Below are 13,902 nucleotides of genomic sequence, written 5' to 3' on the forward strand. Positions count from 1 at the left end.
CCATGAGACCTGTGGATATAGGGCAGTACATTGGTACCTCGGTTTAAGGACAGTCCGGTTTAAGAACGATTTGGTTTATGAACTCCGCAAAACCGGAAATAGTGTCCCGGTTTGAGAACTTTACATTGGTCTAAGAACAGAATCCAAACGGTGGAAGGGCACCAACGGTGGGAGGCCTCATTAGGGAAAGTGTGCCTCAGTTTAAGAACAGTTTTGGTTTAAGAATGGACTTCCAAACGGATTAAGATCGTAAACCAAGGTACCACTGTATACAAATTTAATAAATAACAACAAGAACAACAACCAGATTAACCCTTCCCTGCTGCCCAACCATGGATTATGTTGGCTACATAACTGTGCCCTTAAGTTCAGGCCCAGATCCACGCTGGAACCCAAGTATGAGGAGTCCAATCCTGGCATCCAATGAAATGTAGGTGTGCTTAAAGGGACCATATATAGAAGAGGGTGAGTCGGTGAAAACTGCAGCAGATGGAGACATTTGGTTAGAACCTTTCCAGCTGCCATAGAAGACCCTGGTTGGGAACATACTGCACTGTCAGCCCCTGGCTTACACTAATAGCATTTCACACTTGTTACTCTCCAGAAGACACTTTGAAACCACTGCACAATAAACATGGGAATTTGACCAGAGACGAAAGGAGCAGCAAGGCATGCAGAAACTCACACACCCATTAGCTGGAAAACCAGTAATAAGCATCAAATAGGTCATGAGAAATACTGCTGTGAAAATTTTGTAGAGTGGGGAGGGGAGGAGGCCCGTTGCATTTTCTCCATAACATTTCCCCTCAAAAATATTTAGGCATATTGTAGATCAAACGCAATGATGGGGTGTGTGTGAAAGCATCAGATATATAGATATAGACATAATTGGCAAGCCTCAAAACATGCTCTCAGTGTGTAATATTAATAGCAAGTATTATGACACTGTTGCCATGACAGCCACCACAAGTTTAGTTTTTGGATATCACCGTGGAATCAAACCCGAAAAACAGGCGCTTTGCTTGACATTCTTTATAAAGCGATATTCTAGTAACGCAATGTAGTGGATGTGGACAAGTAACACTGGTAGTAGCTGGGGGGAAATAATTATTTACCAACAACAGAGACACACTTCCCTTTTAATTAGCTATCCACTACCTTCTCCTTCAAAGGTTCAGAGGTTTGGTGGGTATGCAAATCTCCAGTCTGTGTGTATGTGTATGTTACAGGTAGGTAGCTGTGTTGGTCTGCCATAGTCAAAACAAAATAAAAAAATTCCTTCCAGTAGCACCTTAGAGACCAACTAAGTTTATTATTGGTGTGAGCTTTCGTGTGCATGCACACTTCTTCAGATACTGCTTCAGATGTATGTGTTGCTGGGGGGTGGGATTTGCTACAATTCCCAGAGTGGCTCAACCATCAATCCCTCTTCATAGGGAACTCTGGGAACTGTAACTCTGCGAAATGAAATGGGGTCTCCTAACAACTATCAGCACGCTTAACAAACCACAGTTCCCAGAATTATTATTTTTTGGGGGGGATCCATGACTGTTTAAAGTGGTATCAAAGTGCTTTGTGGTGTGCACAGAGGTTGCATGCAAAATGAACATTTTATAGGCGGATGCATTGAGCACTGTGCATAAAAGAGTACCCAAAATGTAGGACGCAATGCGATACGATAATCTTTACGATACAATAATCTTTATTGTCATTGTCCCATACAGAACAACAAAATTGAAAAATCTACATAAAACATTCAAAACCCAACTAGCTTGCTATCCCAGCTATCCCAACCTGGTTAGCCCCCTAAAAGCTCTGATACCCCATTTTTAAATACAATATACTCCCATAGAGACTCCTTACACTGCATTTAAAACCAAAATCGCATAGGGTAGAAACTGTTTCTCAGGTGGCTAGTCCTAGTCTTTATAACCCTGTACCTTCTTCTAGAAGGCAGAAGCTGGAGAGATCATTTCCGGGGTGCGCACTATCCTGCGCTATCTCTGCAGCTTTCTTATGGCACCTGGAAGCATAGATTTGATCCAAGGTGGGAAGAATGCACCCAATTATTCTCTCCACAGTCTTTACAACCCTAGACTGCATTGTTTTTCCCCTGACCGTGCAGCTCCCAAACCACACACACAGACCACAAGGTAATACACTCTCCACAGTACAATGGTAAAATGCCATTAACAGGTCCTTTGAGAGATTGTTTTTATGGAGGATTCTCAGAAAATATAACCTCTGCTGGGCTCTCTTCATCAGGTCTTTGCTGTTTTTTCCCCAATAGCATGCAATGGGAAGGGGCCGACCTAGGATTGAGAGCCAACAAGACTGGAAGAGGATGGAATTAGTAGCTCATAACCTCTCCAGTCAACTTCAGGGCCTCTGTCTCTAGTGAACCCTTGGCTACAGCCAAAACTGGTGTTTGGTCTTCTCAACCACCACCCTTCCCTTTTCTGCTTTCTTCCCATCAGTTTCCTACTTTCAGCAGACAACTCGAATCGGCTATTCCCACCTCAGCCCATTCTCATCCTCCTACCACCTGCAGCTTGTCATCCATCAACATGATTTTATAATAAAGCAGCAGCAGCAGCGAGGAGCAGCATCAAAACAAAAATCAATGGTTAAGCAGCACCGACAGATTGTCAATATGCTGCGTGCGACTTTTCCCAGTTTTTGGGAAGGGGGGGGAAAGCAAAGTTTCTCTCTCCCCTCCCTCCCAAAATGTACCACTGGACCCACTAAGGAGTGTGTCAAACAGATGTCACCCACCAGCTTTGTCATCCCACACTAAATAAAAAATTCTTTTACTGAGGTTTCATGGTTTAAAAGGAGGGGGGAATCAATGAACTGCCAAAACATTTTAATTACCTCAAAAATATGGGTTTTCACAGGGCTGAGACACACAGCGGCTGAGGACAAGATATGGAAATACTGGCTGACGGGTCTTTTAGAACCTGGAGCTTTAAAACGGAGTCAAAAACTGTTGAAGTGAGGGGCAAGTGGGGTTCGGCAAATGCACCAAGGAAATCCAAACAATGTGTTGAAAAACCCTGAGTTGTATAAATTACCGGTAAATGTGTTCATCATATTTCAGGGTTTCCATTTGTCTTTGCATAACAGCTGAGATTCATGGATTGCAGGGGGTTGGACTAGATTACCCTTGGGGTCCCTTCCGACTTTACAATTCTATGATCCTATAATAGCATTGCAGCCACGGGGACAAGAAACTTGAGGGTTGTGTGTGTTTCCCCCCCCCTCCCCTAAATAAAAACCAAGGTTGTGAGGAAGAATTCCGCCTTTGGTTTTGCAGAATCACGGAACACACAAACAGCCGTGGGAGAAATCAGAGCTATAACTCTGGCCAACAAGGGGCATGGCGATGATAGTCTTATCAGTTAAATAAAAGAAGGCTGGTAGTTCCATCAGGAGAGCAATCCTATGCACAAGAAGCTGGCGTATAGCAGGAGGGTGTAAGTCAGGGGTAGGCAAACTAAGACCCGTGAGCCGGATGTGACCCAATCACCATCTCATTCCGGCCCACAGACGGTCTGGGAATCAGCGTGTTTTTACACGAGTAGAATGTGTCCTTTTATTTAAAATGCATCTCTGGGTTATTTGTGGGGCCTGCCTGGTGTTTTCACATAAGTACGTAGAATGTGTGCTTTTATTTAAAATGCATCTCTGAGTTATTTGTGGGGCATAGGAATTCATTCATTCATTTATTTTTTCAAAATATAGTCCGGCCCCCCACAAGGTCTGAGGGACAGTGGACCGGCCCCCTGCTCAAAAGGTTTGACGACCCCTGGTGTAAGTTAAGCTGGAGTACAGTTGCACCAGACCCAAGCCCTATTCAGCAGCAGGACTGGGACTGGCACTCTGCCTAAGCCTGGCAGAGGGAAAGCATGCCTTTAAAACTGTCTTCTATGCTGGGTAGCCACATTACCAGGTGACAAAGGTGCCAACTTGCATCAAGGATTGGAGAGGTGATGATGTGTACATGACCTCAGGGTGTCGTGCATGTGATATTGTGATGCCAGGATGTCAGGAGAAGCCAGGGGGCAGTGCTGAACACGGTGGCAGTGTGACTTCAATAGCTGGTGGCTCCTCCTCTCTCCTGTTTGGCCTCCACTCCCTCGTGCTGCAGTCACCACCAGCCAGGGACTGCTTCCCCATCTTTTCCTTACATGGCAGGAGAAGAAGGAGCCGCCGCTGGCTCAACAATCAGCCTCCCCTAGCCTCCTGCTGTTTCTGTTAGAATTCCTGTTCCATGATTGCAGTCATGGGATTGTTGTATTTCACATGATGGTGTATGTTTTGACTCCACAGAGTGGGAAGTGATGGAGACAAGATGTTTGTGTTACTGTGTTCCATGGAGTGGGACTATTGTCCTTTGTTCTTTCTTTTTGCTGTCTGATGCTAGAGAGAGAGGGAGCCATGTTGAAGTGCTCTGTGTGCGTTTATATGTCAATGAAGTAGATTAGCCAAAATGCTGAGTTGCTGAGGTCAGGTCACGCGCATGATGCGTAAACTCTGTGGATCCCTAAGTGTGCCGGTGTCGGTAGGCATCGGTTGCTGTGACATTCGGGCAGAAGAAAGCTTATGAAGCTCCTGAACCATCGACCAGGAGGGAAGGAGTCAAGCATGTGTCTCTACCAGGGTCCTACTCGAGTGTAGGCTGAGCTCCTGACAGCTTCTTCCTCCTTCCCCTCTCAGTTGAACACTCAGCCTCCCCCTCCCCCTTAACATTCAGAACATGAGCAAAAGAACTGGGCCCCTAGGAGTTGGGGGCCTCTGCGAGGTGTACAGGCTTAGGATCCCCCCCCCTTTGGCAAACTTACAACAGCTTTGGCTCAGCAGCTGAGCCAGGATGAGCAATTTACATCAACATATAATGGGCTGGGGACGCGGGTGCCGCTGTGGGTTAAACCACAGAGCCTAGGACTTCCTGATCAGAAGGTGGGTGGTTCGAATCCCTGCAACGGGGTGAGCTCCTGTTGCTCGCTCCCTGCTCCTGCCAACCTAGCAGTTCGAAAGCACAAAGCATAGGTAGATAAATAGGTACTGCTCCAGCGGAAAGGTAAACGGTGTTTCTGTGCGCTGCTCTGGTTCACCAGAAGTGGCTTAGTCATGCTGGCCACATGACGCGGAAGCTGTACGCTGGCTCCCTCGGCCAATAAAGCGAGATGAGCGCCGCAACCCCAGAGTTGGTCACGACTGGACCTAATGGTCAGGGGTCCCTTTACCTTTACCTATAATGGGCTGAGCCAGGGTTGTGAATTTGACTCCAGCTGAGAGGGGAATCAGCTGGCCGAGCCCAAGATTGGCCACATCCTAAACTGCTCGTCCAGACAGATCTCGCCATAGGATTGCCCGCCCACTCCCCCAACCGACAACTATTAATTTGATTTGTGTCAACCTAATACAGCTCCCCACATGTGTCTCAAACCCACTATTTTTAAAGATTAAAACAAAATCTGGTGTTTTATATATACACGTATACGCACACATCCCTCATTCAGTGTGAACAGAGGGTGCATGTATAAATAGACGCTTTATCGCAGAAGGGGCAGCCAAGAATCAGACGCTTGCTTCTGCGCGTTTTGCAGGGAATGGTCACCATTCCCTGCACGTGCCTCTGACAAGTGACGGGGAGCCTGCCTGTTTCGCACTCTGGGTATTTATACCCACACTGAAAATGTCAAGTGCAAAGCCGCCCACAACACTCAACTATTTTGCCTCGTTTGGGAAGAGTCGTTAGAGGAGTGTCAGCACACGGGCACAACATTAACATTTCAAGAGCCTCGGTGCTCGTCTTCATTGCAATAATTTCTTTGCAGCAATGCTGTGGACAGCAGCATCGCTTTCCAGGGTTGTCTCATTTAATGGAGAACACAGGCTCAGACTTCAACATGTGCTTTCATCCAAATTTATTGTGTCTATGTAGTCCACCGATGGCAATGATAAGGGGAAAGGCTGTAGCTCAGGTTCAAACTCCAGCATCTCCAGAAGGACTGGAAGGGAACCCTGCTCAAAACTCTGGAGAGCAGCTGCCAGCCAGTGTAGACAATATGCAGCTAAATGAATCGGTGGTCTGACTCAGTATAAGGGCTTGTTTTCTCTTGCTCTGGTGGGTAGGACTTGAACCAATGGGGGAAGGAGCGTCTCCACCCCCATCGTTCTGCCCGGACGCTGAGGTCCAGCGCCGAGGGCCTTCTGGCTGTTCCCTCGCTGCGAGAAGCCAAGTTACAGGGAACCAGGCAGAGGGCCTTCTCGGTAGTGGCACCCGCCCTGTGGAATGCCTTTCTACCAGATGTCAAAGAGATAAACAACTACCTGACATTCAGAAGACATCTGAAGGCAGCCCTGTTCAGGGAAGCTTTTAATGTTTAATAGGATATTGTATTTTAGTGTTCTGTTGGAAGCCGACCAGAGTGGCTGGGGAAACCCAGCCAGATGGGTGAAGTATAAATAATAAATTATTGTTGTTGTTGTTGTTATGATTATTAAGAAATTAGATTCCGACTAAACTTCAGGAAGAACTTTCTGGTGCTAAGAGCCATTCAACGATGGAACGGTCACCTTCTGGAGGTGGTGGACTCTCCTTCCTTGGAGGTTTATAGGAAAAGGTTGGATGGTCATCTGCCAAGGATGTTTTAGGTGAGATTCATGCAATGCAGACCATAGAGATCTATTATGTATGCAGTGGTACTTTGGGTTACAGACGCTTCAGGTTACAGACACTTCAGGTTACAGACTCCGCTAACCCAGAAATAGTACCTCGGGTTAAGAACTTTGCTTCAGGATGAGAACAGAAATTGAGCGGTGGCAGCGGGAGGCCCCATTAGCTAAAGTGGTACCTCAGGTTAAGAACAGTTTCAGGTTAAGAACGGACCTCCAGAATGAATTAAGTTCTTAACCAGAGGTACCACTGTATAAGGGTATATAACTGGGTATATAATTTCTTCATCCTTCCTGCATAGTACTGAAGACGCATAGAAATGTAGAGCTGGATGGGACCCAGAGGGTCATCTCTGGGTCAACCACCTGAAATGTACGAATCTTTTGCCCAACGTGGGGCTCAAACCCACTGAGATTAAGAGTCTCGTGCTCTACCAACCATCTTTTATACCCTCCTCTGAAACCATTCATATTTGGCTAGATGTTGGATGGGGAATCTGTGGTCCTCCTTCAGTCAGTACAGCATGAGACTCTTAATTTCATGGATTTGGTCCCCACCCTGGGCGAAAGATTCCTGCATTTCAGGGGGTTGGACGAGATGACCCCCATGGTCTTTTCCAACTCTGCAATTCTATGATTCTATACGTTTTAAGACAGCAACTACCCATCACCTCTGACCACTGGCTGCGCTGCCTGGGGCTGACAGAAGCAAGAGACCTGCGGCCTTCCTGCTGTCACTGGTTTCCCATTCCTGGCGTGCATCCTTCTGGAAGTGCTCCCAAATTCATCCCCTTGGAATGTCAGTTAAAGGGATCACAGGGTGCCTGCGTGAGAAAGATCTCTGCCTGATTTCCTTAGAGAACCACAGCCAATAAGAAGCTAAAGAGACAAATAAAATCTCGGTATATGCTCAGGATTGTACTTTAATCACAGCATGAGCTGCCTTGCAATCAGCAGCCTTATTCCTGGCTTGCCATTTTCACAGCAAAAGCTGGTGCACTCAGAAGCAGATTGCATCCCCAGTCGATCCATGCAAATGCTATTATATTTTGTGATGGTACACTGGATTTTATTTACACATAGCTTACAGTTACCATGCATCCCTTTTTGCTGTTGTGTCTTTCAGAAAACTATAGCTCACAAGCAGAGTCCACCTCCTGTGAAATGAGGGCAGTTCCAGCTGACCTGTTTTGTTCAGTATATATCCTGATCTGTTTGCAATGAGATTAGACAGTGCTGGCTATTTAATGAGCATTTGTGGGGAGGTTAGGTGAAGCTGCAGCAAAGCAAGTGTTAGCTTACACTTTTTGTCTTGAATTTTCTCGTCACTTTCCTTACTGCAAAAAAGACTGATCTTCCAGGGAAACAGGTTTGCTGCACAAAGATTTCCCAATCAACTATAATTATGCAGCCTGAATAGCCCTGATTGAATCCCCCCCCATCCCCCCAAAATAGCAGCAGCCTGGAATCTGCTATTGGAAAAACTACAACCACACACACACACACACACACACACACACAAAATAACCAGGACACAATTCCATTTTACACCCGCTACAGTCTACTATCACCGAAGAATTGACGCTTTTGAATTATGGTGCTGGAGGAGACTCTTGAGAGTCCCATGGACTGCAAGAAGATCAAACCTCTCCATTTTGAAGGGAATCAGCCCTGAGTGCTCACTGGAAGGACAGATCCTGAAGCTGAGGCTCCAATACTTTGACCACCTCATGAGAAGAAAAGACTCCCTGGAAAAGACCCTGATGCTGGGAAAGATGGAGGGCACAAGGAGAAGGGGACGACAGAGGACGAGATGGTTGGACAGTGTTCTCGAAGCTACCAGCATGAGTTTGACCAAACTGTGGGAGGCAGTGGAAGCCAGGAGTGCCTGGCGTGCTCTGGTCCATGGGGTCACGAAGAGTCGGACACGACTAAATGACTAAACAATAACAACAACAATCTACTATAACAAGCCAGACTCCACTGCCAGTAGCAGGGAATTTGATTCCTTCAGCATATCGGAATAATGGACGTTCTAAGCATCTCTAATGAGTCTTGTACTTTATTTGTGATTTCTGCATTGCAGAAGATAGGACTAGATGATCGGGGGGGGGGGGGAATTCATCTACACGTCTATGAGTCTATGAGTCAATAAACCCAACATTTGCATTATTATTTATTGCCATCTTCTACTGTCATACAAACTCTGGAACTGCTAGGTATTTAGAGTTAAACATTAAACAACCGTGGGTGGTACCCAACTTAGGTTTTACTCAGAGTATACCCATTGAAATTAATTAGCCATGTTCATTAATTTAAGTTGGTTTACTCTGAGTAAAACTTAGCTGAATACCACCCCTTAATTCTCCAAAACGGCAACATCTGTTTAAGTGTTTTATCTATGTTTTCTAATCAAAGAAAGCCGGGGAACATTTTCTCAAGTGAAGAGCACAGGGTTAGAAAAGAAGCAATATAGGACAGCCCTAATGATGAATGGGTTGGAGGGAGGAATTTCCCAATGGGGGAAAATGCAAAAGATTCAGAAGCAGGACTTTTGAGTATACCAGAAATAAAAAGAAAACCAGGGTGATTGGGTAGAAGTCTTAAATGTTGTAGGGCAGACATAGGCAAACTCGGCCCTCCAGATGTTTTGGGACTACAACTCCCATCATCCCTAGCTAACAGGACCAGTGGTCAGGGGTGATGGGAATTATAGTCCCAAAACATATGGAGGGCTGAGTTTGCCTATGCCTGTTGTAGGGAAAGCGAGGAGCGAAGATAGAGGTTATTAACTTCCTGCCTTCCTGCTTCCTAGAACCAGAAATCCAATAAAAACTGATTGGCGGCAGATTTGGGACAATAAAACCAAGCCATCATCATATGAAGGGCAATTACAGAGTGTGCAGCCACACAATGTAATGATTGATATTGGCTTTAGAGCAGTGACCCTGATCTGTGACTCTACAGATCAGAGGCAGCCAGATGCTGCGGGATACAGTTCCCATCAGTCCCAGCCAGCGTAGCCAATGGCCAGGATTGATGGGAGTTGTAGTCCAGCAATATTTGGAAGGCCACAGCTTCCCCATCCTTACTTTGGAGCAGGCTTCCTCAACCTCAGCCCTCCAGATGTTTTTGGCCTACAACTCCCATGATACCCTAGCTAGCAGGACCAGTGGTCAGTGACGATGGGAATTGTAGTCTCAAAACATCTGGAGGGCCGAGGTTGAGGAAACCTGCTTTGGACGATTTTTCAGGAGGTTGACTAAACAAATTAACAGCAGCAGAAGCATGATAGCCAAATGGAGGTTCCATATTCAGGGGCAGTGCATCTGACTATCAGTTTGCCGGGGAGCAAATAACTAAAGAGGACCATCTGGTTGGCCACAACAGAGAACTGGATGCACTGCACTTGTCAGTGCCCCATGGACGCCTCCTTTCTTCTCCCTAGGTTAGGGAGCTTCCAGATGACCTGTTCATTGAACATTCATTCTGATTTGTTTGCATGGTGGAAAGGAGGTCAGATGATGTTGCCTTAAACCATTTCCAGTTAAGTTTCCCCATCACTTTATTTACAGCAAGAAGTCCAGAGCTTTGGGGGAAGTGAGTCTGGTGCATCAAACCTCCCAATCAACTACAATTGCACTACCTAAATCAGGAACAGGTAGGTAGCCGTGTTGGTCTGCCATAGCTGAAACAAAATAAAAAAAATTCCTTCCAGTAGCACCTTGTTGTTGTTTAGTCATTTAGTTGTGTCCGACTCTTCGTGACCCCATGGACCAGAGCACGCCAGGCACCTTAGAGACCAACTAAGTTTGTTCTTGGTATGAGCTTTCGTGTGGATGCACACTTCTTCAGATACATTGAAACAGAAGTCACCAGACCCTTATATATAGTGAGAGGATGGGGAGGGGTATTACTCAGAAGAGTGGTGGGAATGGGTGATTGGCTGATAGGTGTGGTAACCCTGTTTCGGTGTGTCAGAAGAATTGTGCATGCACACAAAAGCTCATACCAAGAACAAACTCGTGGCCACTGGGCCCATCACCTCATGGCAAATAGAAGGGGAAGAAATGGAGGCAGTGAGAGATTTTACTTTCTTGGGCTCTATGATCACTGCAGATGGTGACAGCAGTCACGAAATTAAAAGACGCCTGCTTCTTGGGAGAAAAGCAATGACAAACCTAGAAGGCATCTTAAAAACCAGAGACATCACCTTGCCAACAAAGGTCCATATAGTTAAAGCTATGGTTTTCCCAGTAGTGATGTATGGAAGTGAGAGCTGGACCATAAAGAAGGCTGGTCGCCGAAGAATTGATGCTTTTGAATTATGGTGCTGCAGGAGACTCTTGAGAGTCCCATGGACTACAAGAAGGCCAAACCTATCCATTCTGAAGGAAATCAGCCCTGAGTGCTCACTGGAAGGACAGATCCTGAAGCTGAGGCTCCAATACTTTGGCCACCTCATAAGAAGAGAAGACTCCCTGGAAAAGACCCTGATGTTGGGAAAGATGGAGGGCACAAGGAGAAAGGAACGACAGAGGACGAGATGGTTGGACAGTGTTCTCGAAGCTACCAGCATGAGTTTGACCAAACTGCGGGAGGCAGTGGAAGACAAAAGTGCCTGGCGTGCTCTGGTCCATGGGGTCACGAAGAGTAGGACACGACTAAACGACTAAACAACAACAAGGTGCTACTGGAAGGATTTTTTTAATTTTAAATCAGGAACCTTCTGCATGTAGAACAGAGGTGCTCTCCTACTGAGCTACAGCCCATTGCTTAACCTGTTGGCATACGATTGACTCCTACCCCAAATTACCAACACCTTGGGGAAGGGGGAAAGAGATTGCTTTGAGCATACCGGCAAATTAAGGGCTCTGTGTTAACGCACCTGCTTAGCATGCAGAATGTTCCAGGTGCGCTCTCCAGGCAGGGCTGGGAATGTCCCTTGCTTGAAACCCTGGGAGCTGCTGCCAGTCGGTGTAGGCAATCCTAAGCTAAATGGGGCAAAGCTTTGTAAAAGGCTGCTTCTCAGGTTCCTAAACTGGAGATTCTCATCCACCCCACTCCAAATCCAGACTTGGGGATTTGATGAGCACTTCTTTTCATAACAGAGAAGAATCTCTTCCTCCTCCGCATCAGAACTGATATGATATAGTTGCCTTATCTGTAGGGGCAGGGAACGTAGGAAAGCAGGTGTGTGCGGGGATGACAAACAGATTAGTAGCTATAAGCTGATCAGCAAGGATTTCCCACCTTCCCAGCCACGGGTTCTGACTGCAAATGGAGGAGCGACAGGGATTGTCAAATCTTCCTGGCAGCTATGAGCACACGCTCAACAAACTGCAAGAGGGTTTGGCAAGGGGGCATTTGAAGAAGGCATGCTTTGCATATGGTGGGGCAGATGCAAAGGAGAAGAAGGTTCTACACCTTTAATAGCCGCACAGACTTCAGATTTCAGCTAGATTTCAGCAGGTGTAGCTAAGCTGAAAGTCTACACAGCTGTTAAAAGGGCAAGCAAGAGACCTAACTCATTTTTTCACCTGGTCCTGCTAAATATGAAATATACTTTCCTCTCCAGACTGCATAAAGTTAAGAAAAGGGGGGGGGGAGAGAAAACCCCAGATATAATTATAAGGACGCAGCCAACGACACAGGGTTCAATAAGCAAAGAAAGCTCTACGCTTTGTGTGAATTAGGTAGTGTGTTGAAGTGGCTAGAGCACTGTCTCCCAAACTTGGGTCTCTAATTGTTTTTTGGGACTACAATTCCCATCACCCCTGACCACTGGTCTTGCTAGCTAGGGGTGATGGGAGTTCTAGTCCAAAAGCAGCTGGAGACTGGGAACTACTGGGCTAGAGCATAAGGCTGTGACCAGGGTTCAAATCTCCTTCAGGCAACGGAGCTGATTTGGGTGACCACCTTGGCCAGCTGTTTCCAGGATAGCCTACCTTGCAAGGTTGTTGTTGGGGTGGGAGGGGAGAGGAAGCATGGAGGAGAAACGGGATAAAAGGGGAAGGGAAAACGCTCAGATAAAAACCATGACGCTCATTGGGTGACCTTGGGTCCAGCCACCAGCTCTCAGCCTAAGCTACCTCGCAGGGCTGTTGGATGGATAAAAACGGGGAGGAAGAGGACCATGTAAGCCGCCTTGAGCTCCTGGGAGGAAAGGCGGCATATAAAATGTTAAGAATGCAACATGCAAAAAAGAAAAAAAAAATTGCAATGCACCTCAGTCCACTGTGCCCAAGCCAAGGGAGGGGAGAGGAAAAATGAAGCAGGGAGGACGGACTCTGTCGCTGCTGCTGCTGCTGTCTCCCTGGCCCTGCAAATGGGAGCCTATGCGCATTCTCCTCTACAAAGCGATACCCGCGCCTGAGATCGATGCCCGCACATCCGCGGCGGGCAGCGCACGCACTCACCTGCGCCGCTCCCTTTCCCTTTGCAGCCGGAGCCGCCGCCGCTGCTGCCATCTTGCTCCCGCCCTACCCTATTAAAGGCTTTGCCGAGGCGCTCTGCATGATGGGGGCTGTAGTTTCTGTCCTTCTCTCTCCCCTCCTCCTCCTCCTCCCGCCCCTGTTGCGCGGCAGAGAAAGATGCCCAGGGGCTGCTGCGGCGCAGCGGAGCGTCGCCGCAACTGCATCCTCTGTGCGCAAGGCGGGGCGAAGAGCAGCACAGATTTGTAAGTCAGGGCTCAGCACTTCTATCCTTGAATGTTTAGGCAGCCTTAGCCAGCTTTGCATAGGTATATATTTCGGTTCAATAAATACCAGTAAATGGTGTCGACTACTTCGAGGTGCCTCTGAGCATGTACAGAGAGCGCCTTCCCCAGGGATGAGAATATTTGGTTAAAGAGACCTAAGTGGGAGAGAAAATTATTATTATTTTATGTGATTTTATGCTGTCTTTTTATTCTACTGTTTCAATGCAATTACTTTACTTAAAAAAAAATAAAGAAAAAAGTTGAGATCAAAACAGTACAAGGTTATTATTTTCTTAGCCACAGCTTTATCATTATGTAAAGGGTATTGCTGAAGGGAAACCATAAATGCTTGTTTACAAAGCTATTGTACTACCAACCTTAGTGTATGCTTCTGAAACATGGACCACTTATAAACGCCATCTTCTATGCTCATGTCTTCTATTGGGCCAATCCATCCATGCAGCTCAGCACTGTCTACCCAGACTGGCAGTGACATCGTAATGTTTTTCTCAGACTCT

The 13,902-nt window shown here is 46.6% G+C and overlaps 1 protein-coding gene across 4 annotated transcripts in view; it reads right to left on the reverse strand.

Moving 5' to 3' along the window:
• Positions 1–13,229, reverse strand: part of EFR3A (EFR3 homolog A) — an 89,707-nt gene extending 76,478 nt beyond the window's left edge. For all 4 annotated transcript variants that reach the window (XM_081874148.1, XM_081874149.1, XM_081874146.1 and 1 more), the window contains exon 1: positions 13,104–13,229. The gene's annotated coding sequence lies outside the window, so the exon portion shown is untranslated. The remainder of the gene's footprint in view (positions 1–13,103) is intronic.
• Between the last annotated feature and the right edge of the window lie 673 nt (positions 13,230–13,902).

The sequence above is a fragment of the Podarcis erhardii genome (assembly GCF_964252035.2).
Source record: "Podarcis erhardii genome assembly, chromosome: 8".
NCBI classification, from domain to species: Eukaryota; Metazoa; Chordata; class Lepidosauria; order Squamata; family Lacertidae; genus Podarcis; species Podarcis erhardii.